The sequence below is a fragment of the Zeugodacus cucurbitae genome, chromosome 6, assembly GCF_028554725.1.
Source record: "Zeugodacus cucurbitae isolate PBARC_wt_2022May chromosome 6, idZeuCucr1.2, whole genome shotgun sequence".
Classification (NCBI taxonomy): domain Eukaryota; kingdom Metazoa; phylum Arthropoda; class Insecta; order Diptera; family Tephritidae; genus Zeugodacus; species Zeugodacus cucurbitae.
Window position 1 is genome coordinate 54,305,437 of NC_071671.1, and position 17,576 is coordinate 54,323,012.

The window sequence follows — 17,576 nt, forward strand, 5'->3', positions numbered from 1 at the left end:
AAAAAGAAGAGCGAATGAAAGCAAGAAAGCCTAAAATGATCAGCTATAAAAATCGTGTTTAAATAAACATAAAATAAAACGAAACATTTCAACTAAGATCGGGCCGGAAGTCGTAAATCAATTTTTCCCCCTAACCAACTACTGAATGTAGCTGCTTAAGTCTACGGCTATTTTTTTATATAAAAGGGCTACAACAAAGAAGAAAAAAAAAACAGAAACAGACGGACAACCAATGCGGCAGCGGCATTTATGAATGAAACATGCAAGCGCATCAGTGCTGCCCAATTTCAGCTAAGACGACAGCTATAATAATAGGGCCAACTTTGCCGACATCGCGCCGACGTCGACATGCTAGCTAGCCAAAGGTAAAAAAAAACAACAACCACAACAACATTATAAGTGTCTACATATGTTAAAGAATAGTGAAGCTGACGATCTTAGAATGAATGCTGAGTGACGAAAAATGGGAAAAATCAAAGTATATTGGTGGAGGCTTTGACGAGCCCAGAAGGCGTAGAACACAGCACAGAACAAGCAAACGATAGGCGCTTGGTAAATTTGTGACATGGCGTCTTGAAGGTTTACGTCTCAGCATGCAATGAGTTGTCTGTGGGGACACTTGCTACGTGCAAAGTGTATGTGTGTCGGTTGTAGTGACTGTGCGTGTGCGTGCACATGGACGCCATCAAAGCTGGGATGCAAAAGTAAAAACGCGATCTTCCATTTTTTAGCGGTTGACTCTTACAACAAATCTCCATTTTTTAAATGCTTATATACATATGTATGTACATATTTGCACGCATATGCGCGTGTACGAGTATATATGTACATAAATATTTATTTCTAATAGAGATTCCTGGGATTTATATGCTTATTTAATTGTTGAAGATTTCGTATAGTATATACTCGTATGCAGATCTAAAAAAGCAATTTAGCATCTTTGATTGTTGTTGTTACTGTTAGTGTAATAAAACTCCTTCCTTTATATTCCATCTGACCCAATCTGATTTCGAAAAAAAATCATCATCCACTTGAAAACCACTGCCGCCAAATATAATATGAACTTAAAAATTGTTTCCAAAACTCCATATGGGGGAGCTTAAAACTTTTTATAATTATCCAATGACTGGTAAACTGGTGCTTTATCGGTTTTTATACTCTCGCAAAAAAAATTTGCTAAGAGATAATGTCTTAGTTGCGTTCACATAACGGTGTTTGTTAAAAAAAAAAAATTTATAATTTTATATAATTTATATAATTGAATAATAACCATGCCCACCTCTCATACAAAGGTTAGGTTTAAAACTGCTTAAAGTGCGTTACTTGCACGGCGTAAATTTTACAGAAGAAATGACAGCGGATTCACTCAGATTTAAAAAAATGGAAAATGGGCGTGTTGTGGCCCACTTATGGTTCAAAAACCATATCTCAAAAACTACTGGACCGATTTCAATTAAATTCGGTACATAATACTTTCCTAACACGGTTGGACGAAATCGGTTCCTAACCACGACTACTTTCCATATAAGTCAATTTTGAATTCCATCTGATTCCTTCACTTTTTAATAGATAAAAATTTGTCAAAATCGGACTATAACTTTTCAAGGCCCCGAATATCGAACATGGAGAATTCAGTGTAATTTTTCTCCAAAAATATTGGTAAATCTCTCAGATATTTTAAGATTATTCAGACTTATTTTTTTCGGGTCATAACTTCCCCTATGTCCCATATAGCTAATTATAGAGTTTTCATCAATACGGTGCGCTTTGTATCGGTTAATATGTGTCCTTTCCGTATAAAAGAGGCTGCGAGCTTAAACTGCCAGATAAATATGTACTTATATAATATAAAAAAATTACTATTCCCATATCAAATCTAACAATTTCATCGAATTTTGGTATAAGAACCATTCAGAAGAATAAGTTTCATATGTCATAAACTATACTACTAATTGGAACCAAATTTGCTTCATTTATCTATTTTCAAGTGCTCCGATTCAATATTGATATTAGCTAGAAACATTACCTTCAATTTTGTCCAACTTCCTCAAAGTTCACGAATTAACTGAGAATATTCATTGATTAGTTTTATAAAAAATTTATGTTTGTATTTTAATATTTACAATTATTATTTTTAGTTAATTACATTCAATCACACTTCAAATTTAAAATCAGTCATATTGTCTCTAAGACGTTAGAGCATTTACATGTCTCTGCAGCAAAAATCTTATTACGTAAATATTTTCAAATCAGAGGTTTTCTTCATTGCCGAGAGCAATTGATTTTGATGCCTTCAAGTAGCTTGTTACATTACTCAATATATAGCTAAACGAGCGCTGCATTCTCTTGAACTCTTCCAACTCTAAAATGTAACGCATTTTCCTCCTTTATTTTTGTTGATTATTTGTAAGCTGTTGTTAAAATATTTGACGTTTTTATTAACTGAAAAACTAAAATTATTTTTGAGTTTATAATTCAGTACTGAATAAAAATTATTGAAGTTACTGACTTTTTTGAACTAAAAGACAAAGCATACTAAAATTTCTAATAAAAAAGTAAATTAAAGACTATAGTCTGTCGTCAAGACTTCATTTTAATATATGGACTCACTTTATCAATTTTAAGTTTGAAAAGTTAAAGTTATATTTTATAATTAACTCCTTTATCTGAGTCATTATACTTTCATACGAGTTTTTCGATTTCTATTACCTATTTCCATTGCTTTTATGGTATAACATCAAACTAAGGCATATTTTGCTATATATATATACTAAATATAGAGGGTTTTTCAATAGCGACGCTACAAAAGTAGACGATAGGGACAGAAAACGACGCCATATTTTTCTCGCTCTTTCGACGTTTCTCTTCAATAAGGTTTGTCATTTTATCATGGAAAGATATACAACAACGAGTCGAAATTATTTAAATTTACTACCAAAATTCGGAGTCAGTGGCCTCAACTTTACGTCCAATTTATGGTTGCAAAATCGTCCTGCAGATCAACAATTGCTCGTCTAGTAAACAAATTTGAATCCGCAGGTACAGTACAAAATGTTCCCGTGCAGGTGACACAAAGAAGTGTCCGTAGTGTCGAGAATATTACTGCCGTTAGCGCATCAATTGAGAAAGACCAAAATCAGTTTCTCACACGTCGTTCTCAATCGTTGAGCATCTCTGTGACGTCCTTGTGGCGAATTTTGCGAAAAGATCTCGGCCTACATCTTTACAAGATCAAATTGATGAGAGAACTGAAGCCACTTGACCATCAGAGTCGTATGTTCGTGAATTGGGCTGAGCAACAACTTGAAAATTATCTGGATTGTCATCGAAAAATCATCTTCAGCGATGAGGCTCATTTCTAGCTGAATGACTTCGTCAAACAGCCATTTATTTGTCAGGCAACAATCCACACGTACTCCATGAGTCACCATTGCATCCCGACGGTTTTACGGTTTGGTGCGTTTATGAATTGGAGGTATCATTGGGCCGTACTTCTTTGGTCCGAATTGGATGATATAGACTTGGTTCCAACAGGACGACGCCACAAGCTACACAACGAATGTCACAATCGATTTATTGAAAATCAAGTTTGGTGAACGTGTTATCTTACGAGATGGCCCAGTAAATAGACCGCCTCGGTTGACTATTTTATTTCCTGTAGGGCTACGTCAAGTCTATGGTCTATGCCAACAAGCCAGCGACGATTGATGAACTTTGTACGAATATCGAACGTGAAATTGCAGCAGTATCGGCCCATTTATCCTTGAAAATCGTCGAAAATTTGGGTTCAGCGTCTGGACTTCTGCAAGCGTGGCCACCACGCCATGCAAAAGAAAGTAAGAAGGAACCGTTTTTGTTTTATTAAACAATAAACTTTTGTAGTGCTCTTATTGAAAACCCCTTTATTTAAAAGTATACACATAGATACATATTAACTAACGAACATACAAAATAAAACCAAATCACCATCACACAAAGGTAATGCTTAATGAAATCACGACAATGCCAATATGCACAATAATCACATCAAATTCTAATACTTGCTTTCCTGTGACGACAGCATTGATGTGTGGAATTCACGCTGTGTGACTAAATTTTCAATGCAATTATTCACTTGTTGCTACAAAAAATTATGGGGGAATGCATTTGTCAGCGACTACACTAACCAGCTTATGGATGTATATGTATGTATGTATGCTAACTTTCTTTTGTGTTACATTTGACTTGATTTCGTAATTGGTTACGTATTTGTGCAACAACAAATGTAAATGCTAATATTTTTGTAACAACTACAACTAAGGTAGGCTTTTGAATATACTTAAGTGCAAACGGGAGTGAGGACACACACTTGTATGTACTATATTAGGTTTTTTATGAGAAAAATTAATGAAATAATTGCTTTTAATATTGTCACGATTGCATTAGCATCTTATGTTGGCAAATTAGTCGCCAAATAATTTTCCCAAGCAGGCAAGTATGTAAATTTAGGCGATTTCCTTGCCTCAGTTAGCAAGCAATTTCGCAATTGGCGTAAATGAAATGAGCAAATGAATTATAACAAAAGGCGCATTGTTATACAAGTGGAATAATATCTGAATATATGTACATATGTACATACAAGTTTCTACGGCGTCCCAAAATATTCCCAGCCAACTACATACAAATATACAAAATGCTAGTGAAAACACTCAAGAAAACAAAAAAAAAAATATTTTTTCTTCTTTCCAGCGAAATAAATCTGTCAATGCAATGATTTAATTTCCCAAATATTTGCCCATCATAAATTCTCAATTTGGAACTGTTAAAAGAACGCCACACCAGCATCAGCACACACACAATGCAGCCGCCGCCGCTTATTAGTTATAATTTCTTTTGAAAATATTGAATAGAAAATAGAATTATTCAAGAACAAAAGAAAGGCAGCAGCAGCAGCACTAGCGAAAGAAAGCCATAAAAGAAAGGTGAAAATTAAAAAACACTTAAATTCCACGCTTTCGAAATCGAATGACTAAAACTAAACACACCCACCACTGGCTCGTTGTGGGCAATGCATGTAACGCCTTAACAAATGAATTGATCAGGCCCTCATGCCGGACCTACCGCCGGCACCGCTGACAACGCTGAGCATGCTGCTTGCTGCGACCATTTGTGTATGCAACCTTGCATATGTACAATGCTGCCACACAATGCAACACCTTGCCGTTACGCAGGCGCTTTTGTCTCTTTTATCTGCCGCAAACCACAAACAACACTCGCAATGCGTTCGTTTTTGTTACGGCATATATGCATGTCCTTTGTCTTTGCGCACCCTTGTCATGTTGATATTAGCTAAGCATTGTCATTGGCTTTGTATTTGTATTTGTATTGATCTCATTGGCATTAGCAGAAATTACACAACAAACCATAAAACCACTGACCAACTATATTTATCTGTTCCTTCGTTGGAGTGCTCAGACATTGCGTGTGTCCTTTGCAGTTAATCCTGGTTATGTGGTAAAGGCATTATTGTGTGTAACTGTTATAGATAGTACATTATGTATGGAAGTACCTGCTGTTTACGCAACAAACAAAAAAAGTTAATTTTAAGCCGATTATATTTTCATAATCGTGAACAAAAGAAGAAGAATAAAACGAACAATTGTCTTAAAGTGATACACTTTTGTATTTAGTCAACTACTATACATATCGATAGAAGAATGCTTAGAATATAAGAAATATGAAATATGTGGCTTTCTTCGTAGCGCTCTGGACGCATATTGTATAAATATTCCCGTGTTCAAGAACTGCATGTCGTTCGAACTCAGCTTAAATATTTATACAAATGTGACTTTGACTTGATTGACTTTTAAACTCTACAAGTTCCTCATCATTGCCCTCCTGCTTTATGGTGCGGAAACGTGGACGATGTCAACAGCCAGCATGAAAAGGCACTAGGAGTTTTCGAGAGAAAGATTTTGTGGAAGATTTATGGTCTCTTAAACATTGGCAACGGCGAATACCGCAAAAGATGGAATGATGAGCTGTATGTGTTATTCGACGACATAGACTTAGTCCTGCGAATAAAAAGACAGCGGCTACGTTGGCTAGGGCATGTTGTTTGAATAGACGAAAGGTCTCCAGCTCTGAAAGTGTTCAATGCAATACCCGCTGGTGGAAGCCGAGGAGGAGGGAAGTCTCCACTCCGATGGAAGAACCAGGTGGAGAAGGACCTGTCTTCACTTGGTATTACCAATTAGCGCCAAACTGTCAAAATGAGAGATGCGTGGCGCGCTGTTGTGGACTCGGCTATAACTAGAGCCCTTGGTATTCGACTAATCGACTAACCTAATTAACCGAATACGGGATTATTCGAACAATAATATTCGGTTTGCACTAATCGGATAGTCGTAAGTTGTCGACTATTCGAATAGTGAAAGTTCATTAAATTTCTATGTTTATTGAAAACTATGAGACTCATGAAAAATGCGCACAATTGACATTTTCACAAATAAAAACAAAGGCTGCTTGGATTTTAAACAAATTTCATTTATTCAAATGCTCGCAGCGGTGCAACTATTCGAATAATCGTAAAATTGCGTCTAATCGAATAGTACTAACCGGTTACAAACCGGATATTCGAATAATCGAATAATCAGGTTAATCGAATAATTTTAAGAGCCCTAGCTATAACCGCGTAAGCGATGTCTACGCCAGTCAAGAAGATGAAGATTGACTTAAAAAAAAGTAAAATTAGTGGTTAAAAATGTACGCCATTTTTTACGTTTAAAATATATATGTACATATTAATTTGATTGGATCGAAAGATCAAAAGTCAGAAATGTTCCGAGCATAATCTTTTCTCGAGAAATTCTAAATATACGTCTATTATTTTATTAGGCGAGGTCTCTCTAGAAACGAGTCGACAGAAACGATTTTCGCAAAACCGGGGAAATATGGTCTAACCATATTAATTAATTGTTTTTCATTTCAAAAATTGTTATTAAGATATTGAAAAATATTTTCTCAAAATTTTAAATAAAAATTCCGACTCCTATGGTTATAAATCTTATCGAATGCTAGCTGTAGTAGCTGCTTGGAAGAACACAAGGTGGGATCCACCCATCAAATTTTTTCTGGAATGTCCCGCCTTTGCGAGATCAAGACTAAGATGTTTTGGATCTCACTTAACTGCGCGAACTAGTGGAAATATAAGTGAAAAATCGCGCTTCGTCAAATCTGAATATCTAATCAAGGGCAGCGAATCTGGCTTCACAAAGGACTGTCTGTCATAGTCTAATATGTTTCCCTCGAGTAAACAGCCAAAGGACCATATATCAGTATATATTACATTACAAATACATCAACAAAAATATAAATAACGATTATCTCTCCCGAATACCTCTGTCTTCCACGCAATGTTTCCTAGTAAATACGCAGTTTGTATGTTAACGCCTTTTTATGGAAAGAAAGGATTAGACGTCCAACTGAGCAAACACTTGAAACTTGAAAATGTGAATCCGTTTGTATTAAAATATTGACAAGAAGCGTCAAGCCGGTATTCGCCCATAAATTTCAATGAGCGCATTAGAAAATAACAAGGAGTTTACTGCAAAAGCAGCGTGACATCTACGCTCGCGAGTGGCACACTTTTCACCTCTCAACTCCTACAACGGGCAAGCAGTTTGGCAAATGCTTAATGCAACAATGATTAATTACTTATTTATGACTCAGCCGAATAGCAAATTCGTAGCTCACAAATTAGCAGATTCATAAATCGCGTGCGCATGCTCACACATTCACATGCACAACTGTGCATTTTTAATTGCGTTTTTCAGGTAGCTCCTTGGAATTTTGATACTCTGATTACCAGTTTATTTCGTGTGTAATTTTCAATATCGGTAGCTGTAAACTGAAATGCATTAGCACGACAAGCGTGTTTTGGTTGAATATTTTGAATTGTTAATGTACTATTAATATGAAGATTTGTTAACGAAATCACAATGAATTTCGAACAGCTATTCTTATTATATTTTGTTGAGAAGCATACGTTAAGTAATGTATACTCAATACGGAGTAATTCAAAAGTTGTATTATATTATTATGGACACCACTCATATTAGGTTCTCAATCGCGGTATTTAGACATTGCTTCAAGTACTATATAAACTAAAAAGCCTTTAGCCTAACTTTGATCTTGATATGTTGTTGCTATTCGAAGGGAAAGTCATTGATCGCATAAAATCCGGGCCAATGCCGATAACGTGGAACCGTCTGTCGCGGCAATTGCCGGCTGTTGTCTTTGCGAGCGCTCTAGACGACCTTCATAAGGTAATTCAGCGAACTGGCGACTGAACTTAGGAGAGTAATGACGTATCTATGTATGTTTCATTCATCGGCCAAAAATTGTATTCATCAGTGTGAGATCATTATCAATCGGGCGAATGTATTTTTCGTTTTGCCAAAAATTTAATTGAATTAATTAACATCATTGGTATCTCTTCCTTTGAGATAATGTTTTTAGAAAGACCCAGACTCTAACACCTCATATCTTTATCTAATCCAGAGATTATATATACTAATGACGTGATTGTTTAGAATTGATTTGATTGATCTAGTGCACGATCTCTTCCTACCAGAATTATTATAAATAAATTGTAAAAACCTTAGAGAAATTCTGCGAACTGACTGAGCGAAAGGTTTTAACAAGACATATTCACTTCTTTGAGTTATCCGAGATCTGATCAATGATTGAGTTTGTAGATGCCTTAGATGCATTATTAGCAAGTATTATTTAATGAGTTCTCTTTTTGCTTAGGAGTCGATAAATACATCGAATGAAGGGCAATTCATCAACGGTTCGCTGTTTTCATTAGGTTTTTAGCCTATTTAGATAAAACATCGTGAAATTCGTTTATTTCGATAGATTTTGCGGATTCACCGTCTATTCCCAATGTTCCAGAGTTATTTTCAGTAAATAATTGAAGAGATGATCTAGTTATAAGTTGTATTTCAATAATCAACAATCACGTCTCCGATATTTTTCATGTTTATAAAAATACTGGTATTTCCTTTTTTAGATAATTTATAGTCACTCTCAACTAATTCACTTTTTTTTTGTCTCTCTTTTACAGGAAGCTAAAGAATTCTCAGATCTGTGCTATGCTCCATAGATTATTTAGGTAATTAGAGGATTAATTACTTATTTATCAAATATCTGCTAAAATATGTTTTATAATCTTCCCATAGCAGTAAGACATTTGTTTTTTATTTTCATTAATTATATTTTACCTAATTTATTACAGCAAATAGAGAAAACCAGCAGAACTGCAGCAGTATTAATAACACACTCCAGAACATTACAACAAAACTGCGCTAATTGTTTGCAAGAATTACACGCATCAAAGTCATAAATCACCCAGTTCGAGCGAGCAAATAAATAAAGTACTCAACGGCAAGTAATGTGACAAACAGCAAACTGACAGAAAACAAGTGCAGTACACACGCACACACACACAACACTTGCAGCAATGCAATGCGCATGCGTTGAAGGCGTGGAAAGTGAGAAAAATTACACTTCACCGCTTACATCTCTCGGGTGAAATGATAAATGAACGGCTTATGATTTGTGATAAAAATGGAATTAACATGACACCGCAGCGCGATTTGACAGTAGCGCTCAACGGTGTAGTCTACAAACTATATCTTATACATATATATTAGTCATATTAGGTTGGCAAATATCTCTCTTCCGCTTTTTTGCTCTGTATTCAATGCTTTATAAAAAGGGTTACAGTGTTCGGATTTAGTTCAAATATGCACCGTTTCGTCGATATTCTGTTTCCATCTAGACGGCAACTTCATAATACCCCCCTCGTAGAAGCCCCCCTCCTTATTTGCGAAGAACTCGGACTGCCACTTTTCACAAGCCTCTTTTGAGTTCAACTTTACACCACCAAGGGCGTTCGCCATGGACAGGAATAGGTGGTAATCACTAGTCGCTATATCCAGGCTATATGGTGGATAAAAACTCCCATCCGTAGCTTTTGACGAGTCACCAACGAAGTGTGTGGTCTGGCGTTGTCCTGGTGGAACATTAGACTCTTCCTGTTGGCCAATTCTGGACGCTTCTGGTCGATCGCCTGCTTCAAGCGGTCCAGTTGTTCGCAGTAGAAGGTAGAATTAAGCGACTGGCCATATGGGAGCAGCTCATAGTGGATAATTCCCTTCCAGTCCATCAGACACTCAGCAAAACCTTCCTGCCCGTCAATCCCGGCTTGGCCACTGTTTGGGACGATTTACCGGCCTTCGATCACGACCATTTTCGCTTAATATTGTCGTATGTAATCCATTTTTCATCGCCAGTCACCATCCGCTTCAAATATGGTTCGAGTTCGTTCCGTTTTAGCAGCATATCGCAGACATTGATCCGGTCCAGTAGGTTTTTTGGCGTCAAATCATGTGGCACCCAAACATCAAGCTTTTTAATGTATCCAGCCTTCTGCAGATGGTTTAAAACGGTTTGGTGACCAATTCCCATCTCCTGGACGATGTCACGAGATGCCACATGCCAGTCTAACTCGATGTTTTCCATGATTTGATCGGTGTTCGTCGTCACAGGTCTTCCGCAGGCTGGCTAATCCATGGTGTCGTTTTAACCCGCTCTGAATCGTCGAAACCATTCCTCCGCAGTTGGAACTGATAAAGTACCATCCCCCAAAACACCATTAATATCACGGAACGTTTCTCTAGCGGATTTGCCTTTAACGAAGGAAAACTTTAAAATAGCGCGAATTTCGGCGTTAGTGAACCCCATGTTTACACGTCTATAGAACGTCTGTAGAACGCAATATCCATACTAATCATGCATAGCGTCGTTTTGTAGGTTATGTCAAGACCTTTCAAAGATGTGTAGTGAAATGCAAAAGACAAAAAGGCGAAAGAGAGATATTTGCCAACCTTATATATCATATATATAATTAACATTATTTAACTTTTTTTACTTTAATATTCCAGTTGACGACAACGTGCTTGCTGATCAGCATACCTGAAAAAACATACATCAAGGACTACTTCAATGATATCTTCAAACTGATCTGGTGTTTTCGGAAAGTTTTTGAAAGCAAGACTGAGCTTTGTTCACACGTAAGTTTGTTTTGTTAATTGGTTTTTTTTAACACATTAAATACATTTTAAGTATTACTTTTTTACAGAGCATTGTCTCCGAGATCCATCATGTGTGTGATGTATCACAGTCAATGAGATATTCGAAAATTTGGAATATGTGTTGATCAGAGTGGAGTGATTGCATACAAGTACTATGTTTATAGATATCGTATGTAAGTATATATATATTTATGTTAAAAAAATAACGGGAATTTTAAAATTTCGTGAGTTGTCTGTAGCAACCGCTAAGGTTTGACGTGTTTTTATGACCTTGGCGATTTTTGTTTGTTGCTGATTCGTGAATTCTTGGTCATCTATATTCGCCAGGCATGACTACGTGTGTCTTTTTCCAATTTCCAAACATAAAGAGAACATTAAAGGGCCGTCTTTTCACAAGAGCACGAGAAATCACTGAAAGAACCAAAGGCTATATCAAAAATCGAGTTTGAGAAGGGTTTCGACGATTGTAAAAAGCGCTGGCAATTATACATAAGTGTATAATATCGAATGGATACTATTTAAAACGCGAATGAATAAAAAAATATTTTTTTAGAGAAAAATAAATTTCCGTTATTTTTTAACACACATTTTTATAATTTTGGTTTCTTTAATCTTTTTCATAAACTCTTCTTCATTCCTTATACATGCTTGTACAGTTCAGTTAACTTTGCCCGCCCTGATGCCGAAATTTTGGAGATTCTCATCACAGATTCCATCTGCACAGTTGTGCAACAGTACAACACCGAGCATACGATATTGACAAATGCGAGTCTCGTTGTATGTATGTATTTAGTGGTAGTTCTTACTTTGTTTTCTAAAGAATAAACAATAAAACTAAAATAAAAATTAAAAACTAAAAAACAATTGAAAGCAGTAGAAAGACTGACATAAATTTATTACACTAATTACAAATGTAAATGTGATTAATAATAAAAGAAAAATAAAATAAAATAATTAACTGCTTATTGCAGAAATAAAGTATTTTTTTAATTAAAATCAATATTAAGCTGTGTTTATATAACGATTTTTGAAGTAAACCATTATAAATAATTTTTTATTCAATTATTTCTAATTAATTTAAATTAAATTAATTTAAATTTTTAGAAAGAAAGGATTGGTAAGCATTAAATAAATACATTAAAAAAAAACAAAAATCTTCTAGTCAGTCATCCAAATATTTTTATTAGCAACAGCATACCACCATTTTCAAACTAATTAAAAAAAACGCCAAAATAATTTCAAAAATAAAATCCTCATTCTTAATATTTTTTAAACTAATCTCGAAAATCATACCTTTCATATGACACCAAAACTATCCAAATCGGTTAAGAAATAAACGAGTTATACTAAATTAAATAAAAATTCAAGCAATTATTTGCCAATTTTATAAAAAACCAAAAAAAAATCTTTCAAAATTATAGTCCACATTCTTAATAATTTTAATAATAATCTCGAAAATCATACCTTTCATTTGCCACCAAAACCGTCCAATTCGGTTAAGAATTATGCTAATTCAAACCAAGCAACCCAATCCTGCACACATGCACACACACACACACGCAGCCGGCGCACCAATTTTTCCCAATTGCTCATTTTGCCGATTTGCACCAGGCGCCCAAAAATGCCAAAAATGCAGCAAGTGGCTGCCGCCAAAAAAATGCAATTTCTGTAGCATACCCCAAAGGCGCCAGATGCGCGCCACCCAAACGGAAGTGCTGCAACGACAATTTCAATTGAGCATAACTTCGGCAAATATGCATCGTTAACTATGAATGAGGTGTCAAATGAAAGAGCAGAACGTCGTGCTTCTAATAAGTTTAAGCTTTTTATTAGAGCTTTAATTTTTAATACTGAAAAATAAGGTAACGCGTTTGTTATTATAGCGCAGTTTGTATATAAGATGAAGTGTTCCAACTGCCACTAATAGCTGCATGAAGACTTTATCTTTCATTTGATACACAATTCATAGTTAACGGTTGGGTCTACGCGAAACTATAAACAATTATGTGTATGGTGCAAACGCTTCCGGTCGCGTGCAGGAAGTGTCAAAAATACTTGCGCCTTAGGGGTATGCAACAAAAATTTAAATTTTTTGCCGCAGCCACCTACTGCATATTTGGCATTTCTGGGTGCCTGGTGCAAATCGGCAAAATGAGCAATTGGGAAATATCGCGGCGACGGCGCCGCATGTGTGTGCGTGTGTGTGTGTGCCAGTTGGCACATGCAAGTTATTTTTCGACATAATTAAGCCAATCCTGGACGGATTTTAATAATTTTGGCATCAAATTAAAGGTAATAAAAATCTGCACAATTCTGCATAATAAAACATCAATTTAAATTACAATAAATAAATATATTTTTAACGTTGTTATTTTCTATACATAATATAATAAAATATATGCGTGTTTATTATGAGTTTAACAATATTTTTAATGTAATTACAATAATTTTTGGTATGTATAAAGAGCGGTTAAACTAGCATAGTACATTTGCAATACAAAATTGTCTTTTACATAATTATAAATAATTACTATATATAGAGGATCGAGAATAGTGGTTTGGTATAAAAGTGGCATTAGTAGGTATGCAAAATAGAGAGTCTAGTGTTAAAAATTAAAATGGAAAATATTATAGATTTAGTTTTATAGCATATAAATAAAGTCTTATGGGGTTAGGCATAATTTTCACTGCAGTCACACAGGGAATATGTGTATAACAACAAACAACATTGCATATTATAATATAGTTTCTTTCGATACGACGACACAAAATATCTGCTCAGTAAGTTTCGATCTACTCATTATTCATATCTTCCGTGCCATTTTCCATCTCAGAGCCACGTCCCTCGGGTATACGCTTCAATTTGCGCTTTGGCTTCATTATACCTGCAATTTTATGGAAATTAGCTTTTTACATTATTCCTTTTGCTACACACCACACTTACATTTAATAGCCTGAAAAGCTTTGGCCGATGTGCAGGAACTATCTGAACCAGACGAGTTGGCTAGAGAGCTAATCTTCAATTTCTCTTGCGCTAATTTTACTTCCATATACGCCTTTTTAAGTGTTTATAATGACGATGTTCACTCGAGACTTTCAACAAGATACACTGTGTTATGTCACAAGAGAAATGGTACATTATTCGAGTTTTTACATTTCAATTAAAATATGTATTTATATACTTTGCTGCTGAACCTTCGCCCGAGCAGTCCGAAGGTGATGTGTGATAAATCTGATGATAGAAATACTGCAGCACTGGCGAATTCTAAATGGACAAACCGTACCACATCCAAATCGTAACATTTAACATTATTTTAAAGCTTTTGACAAACAATGTAGGAACTAAATATTTAAATGGTAGCAAGCTGATGAATACGTGGGACCTGCAAATAGAGATAAAAAGTAGTTTCAAATAAGCGTGAGCTAAACTGTAAAAAAGTTATAGCAAAAAAATTTTACGGCCTTTATTAGCAAGACACTGAGGAATATAATGCATTATTTTCATACCAAAAAGCGATGCGTAGTCCCAAAAACACTTGAAACAATAAACGGCTGCCTTTCGAATTAATTAAGGCCAGGAAATTAATTAAGGAAAGGAAATGAACAGCTATTTATATACTTATAGACATCAATAGCCCCCAATGCAAGCAAGTATTGCGTCTTCGAGCAAGTCTCTAGATAATCAGATTCTTTAAAATCCAATATGACGTTATGTAGATTAAAAGTTATGATGAAATTTTTCGCGTTGCTGTGATTGATAAAATATCATATTCTCGGATGAATAGAGCAATGAATATCTGCCTTGATTCTTAAACAGCTGTGGTAGCAACATAAATACATTGTAAAAGTATAGAAAGAGTGTCCGAGCGCCATAAAAAGCAATGTTTCACACGGATCGAGCAAATTGTTTGCGCTTATAGAATTTTAAATTGGATGTTCTGAGGAAAACCAGCAAATAGATGAACGAAATTAATAATGAAAGATTAAAATATATAAAATACATAATATTAGTATAGTTTATATCAAACTAGTGGCCGGGCCACGCATTGCTGTGGACAAAAATATTATAGCTGGGTTAAATTTCTGCCAACAACTCTCTCACGTGTTCCGATATTTTATAGCTTAAATTGCACCTTTGTTATATCCCTTTTTGTTTAACTACTATTTTGTAGTATTCCGATTTTGTAGTATTCTAATTTTGTGCTGAATTCCGATTTTGGCCATCAAGCATACCAACTATCTCATAGTATCAAGGTTCCAGATCAAATTATCGCTTGACCAAATGGTCGACCGGACAACATATTTTCTTCTTTATAGGTAGACCTGTGATTCATAATTAAATATTTATAATTTCGCATTTTTTTATTTAAACAATATTTGGATGTGTAAAATTAAATATCATTGCATTAAAAAATTCGTAAGTATTTATTTTTTTTTATAAAATGCGGATAATGCTTTTTGCAGTGTATTATGTACTATTATCTAACATATGAAAATATATAAACACTATAGTTATATAACACTTGTTATGCACCATTTTACCCAAGCAATTTGATTGACAAATCCCTTTGGACACAGCAAACACTTGAAATCAACTAACAATTGCAACTGCACTAGCATTCAACCGCATTGACAGCGAATTGCACATGTTGCGAGTGATTGGCAGGTGGCGGCTGCGTAACAAACACAAACACAAGCACATATACGCACACAAAGTCAAAAACTAAGAAATAGGAAAACCGCATTTTAAACTATACCAAAAACACAACACATCTGACTCAAGGCATGTCACTGCGCAAGCGTATAGCCAAACAGACAATTCCAGCAGACAGCCGCAAAACACCTGAACACTCAAGGCGTTTGCAAAAAATATAGCAACAACAAAAAAACAAAATGAAATACTATAAATAACGTTAGAGTGAAAAAAGGAACGTGTCAGGCATAAATATGTATTACACACTTCAAAGTGCCATTGTACAACAGAACCCAGACTTTGACATTTACCTAGTGCCACAAGCAACACACCAGCAACAACAACTACAAAAAATCAACAACTAATGCTATAATACATTTCATCCAGTTTAAATTGCGCATAATTATGGCGCTAATTAATTAGTGTATAAATTAAAATTAATTATAATATTTATGTGGCATTGTTGAGCACAGATAATGACATTAGAAAATGCACAGCACAGCGCAATGCAATGCAGTTAGCGGTGCACACAAACACACAGAAATGCATAAAACACACACAAACAACAAATTTAGCGATTTTGGCAAGTCACCGCTGCGGCTTACCATTGAAGTTAGCAGCAAGTTCGCAAGCATTCAGCTGTCAGCTTACAGCAGTAGAAGCTGAGTGGGGATGGTGGGGGGTACTCCGCACCAACACAGCCAACTTATGCTAATACACAGTGACAGTGCACAATATAATTGCAAAGATTTGCTGCACATTTAGTAGCAGTTAGACTGAGCAGCAGCTACTTTTCGATTTACCTACATACATATGAACATATAAAGGGTGTTTCTTTTAGACATGCGGTTTTCAATGAGGCAATAATACTTTCGGTGTTAGACGGTTGATTTAAACTCAGTTTGGTTTGCCGGAAAAAGTGGTCAAATATTGCGTCTCTCGACAGCCTCGTGAGTCTCGTGAGCTAACTACGGTGGTCACTTGCTTGAAATCATTTTTAAAATAGGTTTATCTTCATTCTCATAATTGTCAAAAACGGAATACAATACACTTAATATACAATATGAAATTAAATCTATATCCAAAAAAAAGCTTATATTGAACTAAATTTACTTCTAGGTATTATGCAATGTAGACAAGTAAACGTATATTGGCTCTCTAGCCAACTCGTCTGGTTCAGATAGTTCCTGCACATCGGCCAAAGCTTTTCAGGCTATTAAATTTAAGTGTGGTGCGTAGCAGAAAGAAAAATGTAAAAAGCTATTATAATTTCCATAAAATTGCAGGCATAATGACGCGAAAGCGCAAATTGAAGCGTATACGTGGCTGGGGACGTGGCTATGAGATGGAAAATGACACCGAAGATATGAATAAAGAATACATCGAAACTTACTGAGCTGATATTTTGTGTCGTCGTATCGAAACTGTTGTTACACACATATTCCCTGTGTGACAGTACTACATTGAAAATTATGCCTAAGACTTTATTTGTATGCTATAAAACTAAATCTCTAATAATTTTCCTTTTAATTTTTAACACTAGACTCTCTATTTTGTAGTACCTACTAATACCACTTTTACACCAAACCACTATTCTCAATCCTCTATATATAATAATTATTTATAATTATGTAAAAGACAATTTTGTATTGCAAATGTACTATGCAGTTTTACCGCTCTTTATATATATCTAAATTATTGTAATTACCTTAAAAATGACGTTACGTTAAAAATATATTTAT

The 17,576-nt window shown here is 35.2% G+C and overlaps 1 long non-coding RNA gene across 2 annotated transcripts; it reads left to right on the forward strand.

Annotated features, from left to right (window-relative positions):
• The first annotated feature begins 9,436 nt into the window (after nucleotides 1-9,436).
• Nucleotides 9,437-17,512, forward strand: LOC105219219 (uncharacterized). 2 transcript variants are annotated; one of them, XR_008472053.1, is made up of 6 exons: nucleotides 9,437-9,660; nucleotides 10,992-11,120; nucleotides 11,189-11,314; nucleotides 11,798-11,922; nucleotides 16,954-17,065; nucleotides 17,121-17,512. It is a non-coding gene; the product is annotated as an uncharacterized LOC105219219 (long non-coding RNA). The 2 variants fall into 2 exon arrangements; XR_008472052.1 differs by lacking the exons at nucleotides 16,954-17,065; nucleotides 17,121-17,512 and having other exon boundaries at nucleotides 9,438-9,660; nucleotides 11,798-12,084.
• The last annotated feature ends 64 nt before the right edge of the window (nucleotides 17,513-17,576 follow it).